Source organism: Pteropus medius, unplaced genomic scaffold (assembly GCF_902729225.1).
Source record: "Pteropus medius unplaced genomic scaffold, Ma_sr-lr_union100, whole genome shotgun sequence".
In the NCBI taxonomy this organism is placed as follows: Eukaryota; Metazoa; Chordata; class Mammalia; order Chiroptera; family Pteropodidae; genus Pteropus; species Pteropus medius.
Window position 1 is genome coordinate 8,189,948 of NW_024346771.1, and position 13,861 is coordinate 8,203,808.

A 13,861-nucleotide genomic window follows, 5' to 3' on the forward strand; every position below is an offset into this window, starting at 1 on the left:
TTGTAAAGAAAAATAATAAAAGCAGTGTAAGCACCTAACTATATAGCACATTTTATTTATGACGTTTGTAATAACATAAAAATCACATACATTATAATATTAAGTTAAAAAGTGAGATCCAAAGTTGTTAACTACTTTCAAAAGTGTGGATAAAAGTACAGGGAAAAAAAAGGAAACTATAAAAGACCTTCCTTGTTGCCCCTATTAAAGGCCTCACCTCCCCGCAGAAGTAAGCCTGAGGGGTGCTGAGGGGCTGAGTAGAGCAGAAAAGGGCTTGACCCATATGGCATGTGCCAGGTAGCCTCTCCTCCCTGCTTCCCTGGATGGTTTGTAAGACAGGCTCCTCGTTTTGCTGTCTGTGCACATATCAGATGTCTATGTGGCCATGATGACCTTCTTGTGCAAACCAGTTTTCAAAAATAGCTCTGGATTGGATTTAACTTCCCTGGAACTGTCCCCATCCTTGGAGTGAGTCCATCCACTCTGAAGACATTCACTAAGGAGCAGGCCTGTTCTCATGGAATTCTCAGCATGACGGGAGATACACTAATTATTCAGTTTCTGTGCAGTCCTCCCGAGTTCTAGGACTTCACAAGCAGTCACGTACGTGTAGATTGCTCCACAGTTAGACATCCAGCGGGGTCCACAGTTTGCTTTCTTCTCTTGACATCATGTCCTGACGCTTTCCATTTCACTAAAAAAGTGACACTTCATAACTTTTTACAACTGCACAGGACTCTAGTACTTGGGTGCATCTTAATTTTACCAATCTTTCATCAATGGGTATTTTGGTTCTTTCTGATCCTTTGGCATTACAATCTAGACTCTAATGTCTTTGTATGCAATAGGCATAATTTTAGCAGCACTGATGTTCTTTGGCAATAGAAAAGGTGCCTGTATTTGCATTTCTTTTGCTATTGGTGAGGTTGAACATCCTTTTATATAATTTTGACTTTTTCTTTTTTTGGAAATCATCTATTTATTTTATGTTCTCATTATTCTATTGGAGTATTATTTTTTCAGTTTGTCAGAGCTTTGGGTACATTATACAGAGCTTACCAAATGGTGCACAATGGGTATTTGCCACATCTGGATCATAGCATGCTGAAATGTGTATAATTTTGGTCCTCAAGCAGGCTGCTGGGGCCAAAGCATTATCACCCCAGGCCTTTTTGCTCATTTCTCATGCAGCCCCATTCATTCACCCCAAGGTGCTGAATTCATGTGATCCACTTCATATGTGCCACAATCTAAAATCAGCTAGCAAGTATATATTACATATAAATCATTGGTATATGGGTTAAAATTTGTGTTTACTCAGTCTGTCGTTTAGTATTTGTCTTTGTTCATGATATCTGTTAATATTTTAATATAAGTATTTATATATTTCTTTTCTTATGGCATTTGATAGTCCTAATTGTTCAATTGAATATAGTTTCCACAAAGGTAGGGATTTTTGTTTTGTTCTCTGTTATATCCTTAATGCCTAGAACAGCATCTGGCCCATAGTACATGCTCAATAAACATTAATTACACTAATGAATTAATTACAACATAGTTGGGAAGTTCAATATAATGGAGATATATATCTATTGTGTCTGTGTGTGTTTCCTTAAGAAGTAAGGTTTAACTTAATTCAGAATGGTGAGTGGTGTGTGTCCTCAGTCAATTCAATACAGCTTCTCTTGCTCTTTGCAGCTTACATGGCAGCATACTTAGTACCTCCTTTCTCTGTGCTAAAAGATGGGGATAAAGCCACGAGCCACAAGCCACATTGGGGCTCACTAGGGATCCAAAAGGCAGCTCCCAGTGGTCACTCTCTCCAGGTCCTTCCATGACACCGAAGGGGATCCTATTTGCAGCTGCAAGGTTCTTCCAGACCTAGCTGTCTCTGATTGCCACAGCATTAGATCAATTAGCTGGGCCCTGATTTCCTCAACTACTCCCAGTAGCAGGACCCTTAATGCCATAGAGAAAGTAAATACAGGCAATAATAGTTGTTATCGCAATAGCAGCATTTCCAAAGAAGTTACTCTCTGTTACTTCTGCACAAAGCATCCTTTAACAAGACTTTACACATTTGCAAACCACCTCCCACTGTGTTTCCATTGCAGGTGCAGAGCTACTGATAACACTAGATGTGTTATCACAAAGTATCATTGGATTTCCTCTCAGTGTTTAGAGCATGCTTTACCATTTCTGCTTACAGGGCATTTGCAGGATGAGGGAGCTGCAGTGCAAGGAGCACTTCATGAAGCAGATTGCACTGGAACACAGCCATTGAGGATCCTGCTACATACTGGAGGCTGTGCCCACTCTCAGGAAGATGCTAAATCAGAATTGCAGAGTACTCAGTAGAGAGAATGGTATGTGTGGGAAAAGTTCATTGCTGCTCATGCCTCTCCTGTTCCATTAGCCTGTGTTAGTGCCCCACCATCAAACACAGTGCCCCTGGGTGAGAGAGGAGAGGAAGCATTTCAAAGGGTACAGGGAAAAAGGGCTTGCAGAAATGACCAACTCAGCCAATTAAAGCCCATTCCTGACTGCCCTCTCTTCTCCATCCAGGACTCTCCATGTTTTCCCATAGCTCCCTCGCTCACCTCAAGGATTCTTCAGCTCACATCTGTTGATTCATGGCTTGCCAACCAACTAATGTTCTTATCTCTGTAGCTGTGTAGGAATAACAAGACTGTGTAAAACTGCTTGTTATGTTACAATCGGGGCTCAGCTTTTGGATTGGAATCTGTTGAGCAGGTGCTGGCATTAATAAGTGTTGCTTCCGACTTATAGCTTCAATGTCCCATCTCTCTGTTCAAGAATCCTATAACAGTACTGATAACACCAAGGTCTCAAGACAAATGACCTGACCTGTAAGACCAGTGGTCTGGAAATTCCTTCCTCTTTATAGTTCCCCACCTGAAACTCCCCTTCCCATCCTGAGTCATGAGACACAGGTAGAATCTCAGACAAAGGAATCACACACCCCTTGCATGGACACTGCAGAGGTATGTATAAGCTGTAATGAATCTAACCAAGGGGAGATCATGCTTTGGGTCTGTTGAATGCCCAATGCTCTCCGCTGGCAATAAATTCTCCTTCCTCTAACAAAGTTGTCTGAGTATCCAAATTCCTCCCTCGGGTGTCGCTTCCTGCAATGTGGGAGCCCCCAATTCACCCTCGTTTCAATGTACTCCCTGCCCTTCATAGTACTAGTCATCCTTCAGGTCCTAGATTTCATGCCACTTTTCTACCCTCACTGCTTCATACCCCATCAGTGACCTCCAATTTCCACATATTTTTACAACACAATTAGCAATTTATCTCACAGTGAAACTTTGTATTCCAGATTGTTGACTAAGTACACACAGTGGTATGTTTTCTCTAAGACCCTAAAATGACAACAGAAGCACAAACAGGAATAAATCTATACTAAAATATGGGACCCTGAGAAGGTGGTCATCCGTAGGGAAAAGATACCCAACATATTTCTAGAAAATGAAACAAGAAGAATGAAAGTGTATAACACATGGTCAGAGTGATGGGAGCTATGGCTCAGATTCTGGAGAGGAGGAAGTTCAGAGCTAGCAGAGTAGAAAGGTTGAATAAGTGAGACCAAAACCAGGGAACTAATGAGAGGCAGGCAACGTTCAGTCTGACATTGAATCTCTGGGAAAAACAAAGATATGGACAACTGACAGGGGCCGAGACTTCTGTTGTGTTTGTTGAAGCCACAGATGAAGTCCACCTGATTTTAGCAATAGAGCAGGGACTGGGGTGGGTGGGAGGAGATAATGAACAGCTCTCTCCATTCACCTGTAATCAAATCCTATCAGGAACAGGCACAATGATATACAGGTCGCCTTCCTCACCAGAAACAAAAGAACTCTACCACCATCGCATCTGGTTTAGGGGACAGAAGAAAAATGCAAATTCCAATTTTTGTTCTAAAAAAGTTAATAAAATATTAAATTTAATTTTAAAAATAACTGGATGCTACTTTTTAAAAAAGGGAGAGGATAAGAACAAGCTCTTGGCTAAAGAAAAAAAATCCCAAAAAACTTTAATTAGAATGTCTAGAAAATTACATTGAGGAAATTTTCCAGGTCATAGAGTTAAAGGAGATCAGAGAAAATAGACATCAAGTCACAAAACAAGCGCTCTAAGAAAGACAGCATAAAATGAAGGTGACGAAATTTTTTTAATATTTTTTATTTTTCATTTATATTTGGCATACAATATTATATCAGTTTCAGAGGTACAACATAGTGATTAGACATTTATATAACTTATGAAGTGATCATCTCAATAAATCTACACCGTATAAGTTATTACAATATTATAGACTATATTCCCTATGTTATACCTTTCTTTGTTTTGTTTATTTTGTTCTTTAGATTTCACATGTAAGTTAAAACATATAGCATTTGTCTTTGTCTGTCTGACTCGCTCCACTCAGCAAAATACCCTAGAGGTGGTTCAATCCATGTTGCAGATGTAAAGATTTCCTTCTTTTATTTATTTATTTGTATGGCCGAGTAATATTGCATTGTATTTATATACATCTATATATAGATATATAAATATAACACCTCTTTTTATTCATTCACCCCCAGGTTGCTTCCATATCTTGGCTATTTTATTTTAAATAATGCTGCAAAGAACATATGGATGGATGCACAGGTCCCTTCAAAGTAGTATTTTGGGTTTCTTCAGATAAATACCCAGAAGTGGGATTACTGAGTCCTCCTTTGTCTCTTGTTACAGCCTTTGTTTTAAACTCTGTTTGGTCTGGGATAAGTATTGCTTCTCCAGGTTTTTAATTTTTTTTTTTCATTTCCATTTTCCTGAAATATCTTTCTCCCATCCCTTTACTTTCAGTCTGTGTGTCTGTCTTTTGATCTGAAGTGAAGCTCTTGTAGGCAGCATATGTAAGGGTCTTGTTTTCTTATACATTCAGCCACTCTATATTTGATTGGAGCATTTACTCCATTTACATTTAAAGTAATTGTTGATAGACATGTAGTTACTTCCATTTCATTATTCATATTTTCAATCTTTTTTTCTTTTTTCTTCTTCTCGAGGAGATCTCTTCAACATCTCCTGTAATACTGGCTTGGTGGTGATTAACTCCTTTAGCTTTTTCTTATCTGGAAAGCTCTTTATCTGCCCTTTGATGCTAAATGATAGCTTTGCTGGGTAGAGTAACCCTGGTTGTAGATCCTTGCTTTTTATCACTTTGACTATCTTGTGCAAATCTCTTCTGGCCTGCAAAGTCTGTTGAGGAATCAGCTGCCAGTCTTATGGGAGCTCCCTTGTAGGTAACTGTCTTTCTCTTGCTGCTTTTAAGATTCTCTCTTTGTCTTTACCCTTTGGCATTTTAATTATGACTTGTCTTGGTATGGGTCTCTTTGAGTTCATCTTGTTTGGGACTCTCTGAGCTTCCTGGGGTTGTATGTCTATTCCCTTCACTAGGTTAGAGAAGTTTTCCATCATTATTTCTTCAAATAGGTTTTCAATTTCTTGCTCTCTCTCTTCTCCTTCTGGTACCCCATGATGTGAATGTTATGCCTGACTTTGTCCTAGAGGTCTCTTAAACTATCCTCACTTCTTTGCATTCTTTTTTCTTGTTACTGAAGTCTCCCAGTCTTAGAACAGAGGCTTTATGTAGTACTTGTCCTGTGGGGCTCAGTGACACAGTCTTCTGTGGTCACTTGAGCCAGGTGCTCAAAGTGTGTCCCTTGTGTGGGTCATGTGTGCCCTCCTGTTATAATTGAGCTTTGGTTGTTCTTTGCCTGTCAGTGGATTCACTTTAGCAGGGCTCTGGGGCCTACCCAGTCTGCCTTTCTGGTGTGTCCTCTTTTGATGCAGCCCTGGGTGGTACTCCAGCTCTGGAGCCAGTGGAAGCAGGCCACTGAGTGTGCTGGCCTGAGGGCCTCCTGGGTGGGGCCCAGCTGCAGGTCACTTTCAGTTGCAGCCTGTGCACTTCCAGAGCTACCTGGTAAAAGTCACCAAGAAATCTGTATATGGCTGACACCCATGCTGGGCTTATTGATGCCTGAAGAGGCCAGGGTGGGAACTGAGGCTGGCTATAGCTAGTGCCAGGCTTGAGACTGCTCAGCATGAGGTACGGAGCACACTAATGTCAAATGCTACTTCTTTGGGTTTTGTGAGTCTTGAGAGATTTTAGGAAAGTTCTCAGCATGAGCTATGGCAGGCAATTTGGAAAAAACATTGGAGGCAGCTTGGATGAGCCCAGAATTTGGAAGGGGCGGGATCACAGAGAATCACCTGGGTGGAACAACCTGTGTTAACAATATTGATGGGGACTCAGATACAGTAGCTGATGAGTATGCATACTGGGAGAGGGGAGGGCTCAATGAAAATATAATGACTTCTGCTAGAACTTCTGCCTGGGAGAAAACCATTCTTCCAGTCCTCGCCCTGAAGCCAGACAATTCAGTTTCTTCCCGTATGTCCCTGGCACTCAAGCAGCTGCCCCAGTGCTAGAGCTCAGAGTAAATAAGGTTGACACCAAGTAAGTTGGCACATGGGCCCTCTAAGAGGAACGTCTGTGACTCCTGCAGCCTTCTGTCTTACTCAGCAACAACCTCTGCTAGTTTTCATAGCCAGAGGTTGTGTGGACTTCTCTTCCCAGCACTGGAACCTGAGGTTAGGGAGCCCAGTGTGGAGCCAGGACCCCTTGCTACTCTGGTAGGCAGGGCTCCGCAGCCAAGATAACTCTTGTTTCTCGACCACCACAGTGTGTGAGTAGCCCATTTTACATCTCTGCCCCTCCTACCAGTCTCGAGGTGATCTCTTATGTATGTCCCCAGTTGCAGGACTTCTGTTCAGCCAGACCTCAAGCGACTCCCAGTGATAGTTGTTCTGTAGTTTCTTTGTAATTTTGATGTGATCCCGAGAGGAGTTGAGCACAGCATCAACCTTCTATGCTATCTTGACCAGCCCCTCAGAGGTGTCAAAATTTTAAAGAAATAAGAGAAGAATAACTTCCCAGAGCTAGAGAGGCATAAGTCATCAAATTGAGAAGGTACATCAGGAACTGAGAGAAATTCATTAAAAATAATTTCAACCTCAATATGTTTTTACGAAGCTACAGAATGCCAAGAATAATAGATTAAAAAGCCTCAAGAGAAAGGAGAAAATGTTCCTTAAAAGCACTTGAGTTTTATTGTTTCACACTTCAGAGATACCATACTTCTCTTTAGCAAATGTAGAACAACATGATAGCATCAGATTCTAAGGAAAATCATTTAGATCTTAAGAATTGATACCAAACCAAAAGCTAAATTGTTGATCTAATAGGAAGGCAAAAAATATATTTTCAAACATAAAAAGATTCAGAAAATTTATCTCACATATATACTTTCTGATTAAATTATCTAAAATCCTCCAAAAAGTGGGGTGAGGGAGGATGAAACTCAAGATAAAGGAAAACTTGGGCAAAATAACAAAAGTTCAATGAAAATAAATTGTAGGATTTCAGCTGTGTAACAGGTCTGTGTTAGAATATAGTGTGTTGGGCTCTCAGAAGAAAATCACCAAGAAAATAGAATGTGCATCTGCTCAATAATTACATACACAAGTTAGAAGTTCTTAGCATATGATGAAGGGAGTATAGGTTTCTCCTTTATGAACACATACAAACCATATGCACTTTAAAATATAAAATAAACAAATGAAATAAGATAGTACACCAACCCAAGAACAAAAGAATGGAAGTGGAAGAGGTAAAAACAAAAGCAAAAACAAAAAACAGACTTCAGCTGAAACTGTAACATGTTTTTTGTTTTTTTTTTAATCCAAAGCAAAAGAGAAAATTGCTTCTGCAGAGTAGAACTGAGAGTGGAGAAGGATGAGGTAGCATAGGAGGAGAACTGTTCCTTTTCATTAAAAGCTCTTATGTACCATTGGTTTCCTTCCTATGTATACATGTTAAGCAGATAAAAAAAAAAAACTTTAAATTATTTAATTTTATTAAGAGTTAAGCTATTCCAATTATGTTGTTCTATGTGGAAATTGGGAAAATCTCTTTTCAAACCACCCCCCTTCCTCAGTGATCTAATGTCAGCCAGTCTCAGAACTAGCATTGAGAAACATACACTAATGGATTTCTCTGTTGGGGGAGATCTCTTGACTCAACCCCTTGCATATGGATGGATAGCTGGTACCCTCCCTCTTCTTCGGCACTGGTTTTACGGGTGTGGATCATATCCATAGAGATCTCTAAGAGGACCAAGGCTGGGCCTAGATTTCTCTTTTCCCATAGCACATTGGACTGAACACAAAAGAATGCTTAATAATTAGTCCTCTAACTCAAGGTTAGGAAATAGTTAAAAGATCATCAAATTCTTATATTCTCACATTAGCAAATAATGTGGAAGTAGGCCTCAAAATAATTTCCCTGGAAACTACTAACTTAGGGATATTTCACAATGCTACTCCTGCTCAGGAAAGCCAATACTCACGGAGGTGGTGGGACCAGAGGAGCCATAGCACATGAGATCTTCACTTCCTCTCCTTTCCCAGAACTCCTATTCATTCTTCAAAACCTAAGACATCATTGTTTTTTGCGTGTGTGTGCATCTAATTCTCATTCTATTTAACATATTTTTTATTATAACTTAAATAAAACGTGTACACTCAAATATATTATGTAATGAAATTTTGCATAAAGAAGTCTGCAACATGGGCAGATGGGTTAAATTCAAGTTTAAGTTTCTCTCTTACCATCTACAAGCATATACTTGAACTTGAAATTTTATCTCCAGCCAGGCAGGGATCAATTCTGTGGTGACAGTCATCTTAAGTCTGAGCTGCATGTCTGCTGAGGATGCTCCCTGAACACATGTATATGCTCAGCCGAATGCTGGGTATGGCTCAGACATGGCTTGGCAGCCATGCATGCAACAGCAAGTGAAAAGTGACAACATTACGCTCTGAAGACTGGAAGTGCAAAGTCACAGCATAACTATACTTATAACAGCAAATAAAGTAATGAAAGAACTCAAAAATCAACACATAATCTACATGGAACAGAACAAAAGGATTGACCATTTTCATATTTGCAATTCTATTTGGGAAAGAAGCAACAAGAAATCAGAGATTTCATATAACTGCACTATTGAACTTTATATAATATTTAAATTATTTCCTACCAAGTAATGAAAATTATATTAACTGAGAAATCAGTAGGAGTATGAGATGGACATTTTAAGAAGTAAATATCATTTACTTCTTGAATTTGTTCCTGTTACTCCTCTTTAATTTCCAACCTTTAAGATTGCTTTAAATGACCTGAGACCAAAAAGGGAGTTACTAAAAAAACTCAATATTTTCAACTGGTTATATTTTAAATAATATAAAAGAAATAAATCGGATGCTGAAGCTAATATAAAACTATTTGTCATGTTTGCAATTGTCAAGATACCCTAATTATTCTCACTGATTAGTTTTACAAGTAAATTTCACAATACAGGTTCATAAAATGAGTATATAGTTGATATTCCTTTTATTCACTTTTTAACATATTGATGTCCTGTGACAGATTTTGCCAGAAGACAAAGCTTGCTTTACTTGGCCTCAGTCAGAACTTGGTAAAATCCAGGCCCTGTCACCCCAGAAAAAGAAATAAACCTGGAGAACTTGGATGACTTTATTAATTTCTGTAAACCTCACTGTAAAAATGGAACAGTGTGGCTTTCTTGAGTATTGCTGTGAAAGTTATGAGCTCTGCCTAAGGACACTGAGAGACCAAGGCTTCCATAGCAGCTCAGTGCTCACTCTCTGACTGACCCAGGGCTCAAGCTCACCTATCTCAGTCTCAGTCTTCTCCACCACATGAGATCCACCACTATCCCACAGCCTCACAGCATTGCTGTGGGAATAAAAGACATAGGCTTCATAACAGGATTCATAACACTGCCTGTTCCTTACAAGGTGTACTACAAACGCTACTCTGTGTTATTCTGTGCACAGAAGTCTACTTTCTCTTATTTCCTTCTCAGTATGTTCCCATGAAGAAAAATTTCAGACCTCAGTTCCCACTGCTGTGTGAGCACACTTGTCGTGGGCCTCTGAAATCACGTTTAGATTTCATCTCCTTCCCACAGCATAAGGTGTATCCACATGTAAGTTTCCGTATAGAGCATCCATCTGCCTCATGGCACTTCTGAAGCAAAAAAAGTCAGAGCGACCCTGTTATTATTATTATTCAGCCTCAAGTTTAATGACTAATGAAACACAAATAAGTGTCACTGATCTCTAAATAGTGGTACTTTGAGAACCAAAGAAGTAGCTTCCACTTAATTAGGCAAAAAGTTCTTCTTTTTCTTACTGAGAAATTATAGGCTTTCCAAGACATATTTCACAACCACAAAAAATAGAACTCTGTATTTTAAAACCAGATGAACGATACGTAATTTAAGGCATCTTTATATCAGGAAATAAAATGTCTTCCAGTCACTCATTATTTAATTCTCTCTTCAGTGCCAGTCCCTTGACATATGATATGTGAGTGACAGATTAAAAGGAGCTGGGAATTCACACGCTTGCTTTACTCTAAAAGGAATAAAAAATTTACATGACCCCATTGGATAAAAAGGCATTTATTATTTTTAGAATCTCTTTGGTTGAAGGGAGTTTTGCTGGCTTCCCTCAATAAACTTTTAAAAAATAGGTCAGGTCCCCAAACTCTCCTAACCCCTGCCTATCTTGAAATTAGGGTCCCAAGGAAGCTTTCTATGTTCTGTTTTCTTTCTCTTGGTCACACTGAAATTTTTTACATAGGGTGAGAAGCAACCACAGTTTCTTACCATTTAGTGTGGGCATGTAGAAGGCAGGCCATAATGCTTCTGATTAACTTATTGGGATAAAGGGTTACTATGGGGAGTCACAACTAGATCTCAGGAGTGTACCCAGCATGGGGGAATACTTAGTTTGGTGCAAGTAGAGGCGGCACCCACCTTGAGCATTCCATGAGAAAAAGACCTTGAACACACCAGCTGAGCAACAGCAAATGCCTACAATAGTGGCAGTGGCCAAAAGGACAAGGGCTGGTTAACACAAAGAGAACAGCACATGAGCTCCTTCCCCCACCAAAAGGACACAGAAGCCCTTTGCACATACAGACCCCCTTCTTGGGATAAAGAATGGGCAGAATGAACACTGAGACTCTTAGCAGTGACCTAAAGGAATACATTTAAACCAAAACACACTAAACCCAAAGAAACTTAGATCGTTTTTTTTAGTTGCCAGGTTTTGCTTTGTTTTTTGGTCACACTAGCAGGCCAGGTGGGAGCTCGTTAACTAGGTTGTGGAAAATAAGGAACATTTTCTTTGTCCATCTTGGCAGTGGCATGTGTGAATATGCAACCCCCCTAAATAGATATAATACAAATATATCCATTTGCATGCATATACACGTGTGTAACTGCCATATGGTAATTGGCCAGTAAACTGTGGACTAAAAATCACTATTTCTCCATTTGGGAACCAGCCACTTGTACCGGAGACTCTGTTTCCTTTCACAAGGTAGATGTGACTCCTCAATTTTATAGATGTAGAAACTGAGGCTGGAGAATTGAAGTGGCATACACAAGGTCACTCGCTAAGTAACAAGGTCAAGGTTTCAACCTAAATCTTTCTGACCCCAAAGTGTGTACTCTTTCCCAGTGCCCTGAAGCAAAGTCACACAGTGGGAAGAAAATGGGTCAACGGCAGTGATATAAAGGTGGAAAGAGGGCTCTGCTTCAGGATGAAGAAAAGAAGACTCCATAGCAGTGTGGACACAAAATGAGGAAAAGAAGAGGCAGGTTGTAGAAGGCTTGCTATTCTCAGTATGATGTAGCATAGAGGGCACATGCGGGTATTTGCAGGGAATGAGGCTGCCAAAGGAGGCAGGATCCTGGAGACTTAAGAGGTTGAACATGTAGGTGGTGGGGAGCCCAGGAGGCCTTCTTCTCCAGGTTGCAAAAGTGTCCTGCTTCACATGACAGCAGGATTTTAGTAGCCATCAATTTAGGATATAGAAGTATGTGTCATTGCAGCCAGCTGTTCCTGCAACACGATTCCCCCAATTTGTACCAACAAAGTATGCACTTCCTTGGGAGGGGTCTCTGTATATCAAAAATGACCACTGAGGGATTTCAGCCCAAGCCTTCCTCCCAGAACAGTTCCCCTATCTTTATACCTATCAAGCCTGTAAGACTGTCCCATCTGGCATGGCAGTCCTAAGGTATCCTTTAGTGTTGAGGTAGGATATGGATCTCAATCGCTAATGTGTCCTGATTGGAAAAGCACATTATGGCTGAATCATCTGAAGTGTAATGAGGTCAGGAGCCATCTACCCAGCCCCAAGTCCCAGCTCCACCTCCCTTTGTTGTGTGGCCTTCCAGCAAGTACTTATCTTTGCTCTCAGATTCCTCAATCTAAAATGTGAATAACAGTAACATCTACTCTGCAGTGCTGTTTACAAGGATCAAATGAACTAACTTGTGAGAGACTAGTGCATGTTAGCTGTTGTCTATAACTTACTCTTTCCAGTAAAACTTGATATTCACTGAAGACGATAATGATTCCTTCACAAGCAGGAATGAGACTTCCAGTGGTTGATGGAGGAGTATGATTGGAGGCGTGGGCTTAGATGCCTGGCAGAGTTCCAGATCTGCATTATCTATCTTATTTTGAGAACAATGTGACCCTAGGCAAGTACTCTAACATGCATGGGCCTTATTTCTCTCATGCATATGCTAGTGATAGTAATATATCTATGGACTAATAACTCAACTCCACCACATGCTTTAGCTTCTGAGGACTTAGTTTCTCACCTGGAAAATGGAACAATAATGCCAATCTCGCTTTCAGGGCAGAAGCTTTCAGAGGAGACAATATTCAATCACCACATTGCTTTTCCCAACTGATATGATGGTAGGAGCTCTTGTCAAGATAATGACTTCAACAATAAGAAAAAATGCCTGCTGATATATTTTGTATCTGTAGCATGAGAAAGAAGTAAACCTTAGTTATAGTAAGCTAATGAAATTTGAAATTGTTCATTAGTGTGGAGAATCTGAGTTATCCTAACTGATTCAGGTCTCAGAAGTGTGCGGATGGTATTTAAAGCCATATGTATTGATTAGATCTCCTAATACATGAGTAAAAGTAAAAAATAGAAGATAAAGATAAGGGAAGGGAAAGGAAAGGAAGGGAGGGTGAGTGAAGGGAGAGAAAAGGAGGGAGAAAGTGGAGATAGAAGAGAGGACAGGAGAGGAGAGGACAGAAGAGATGGACAGAGATGAGATTCTGGAACATCCCAATACTGAGAAGTCTAGAAGAGAAGAAGCTAACAATCAATGCTAAAAATGGCTAATAATGGAAAGAAGGAAGAAAGAAGAGAAGAATGAAGAGAGAATGGATAGAGATGATATAGAGATATAAAGATTCTTTAAAGTGAGAATGGTGTCGTGGAAGTGAAGAAAAGAAAAAATTTAGAGAAGGAAGACTAACTGGATAAGATGCTATTAGAAATTAAATAAGTTGAGTAAAATATTCTTTAAATTTGGGAAATAGAATATGGAGATCATTATTGACCTTGGCATTTTGGTGGGCAATTTGTAAAACTATTAAAATATTAATGTTCCTGTCCTTTAACCAGCAATTTAATTATTTTGAATTTATTATGGAAAAATGCTCTTTAAACTTTACATAGATTAATAGACTAGCTAGTTCATTTCTGCATTGTTTTAGATAAGAAATTTTCAATTGGAGTATGGGGATAGAAGTTCTCCTGAAATAAACTGAAAATATATATATATATATGGGAGGTGATAAAATATAGGGCATT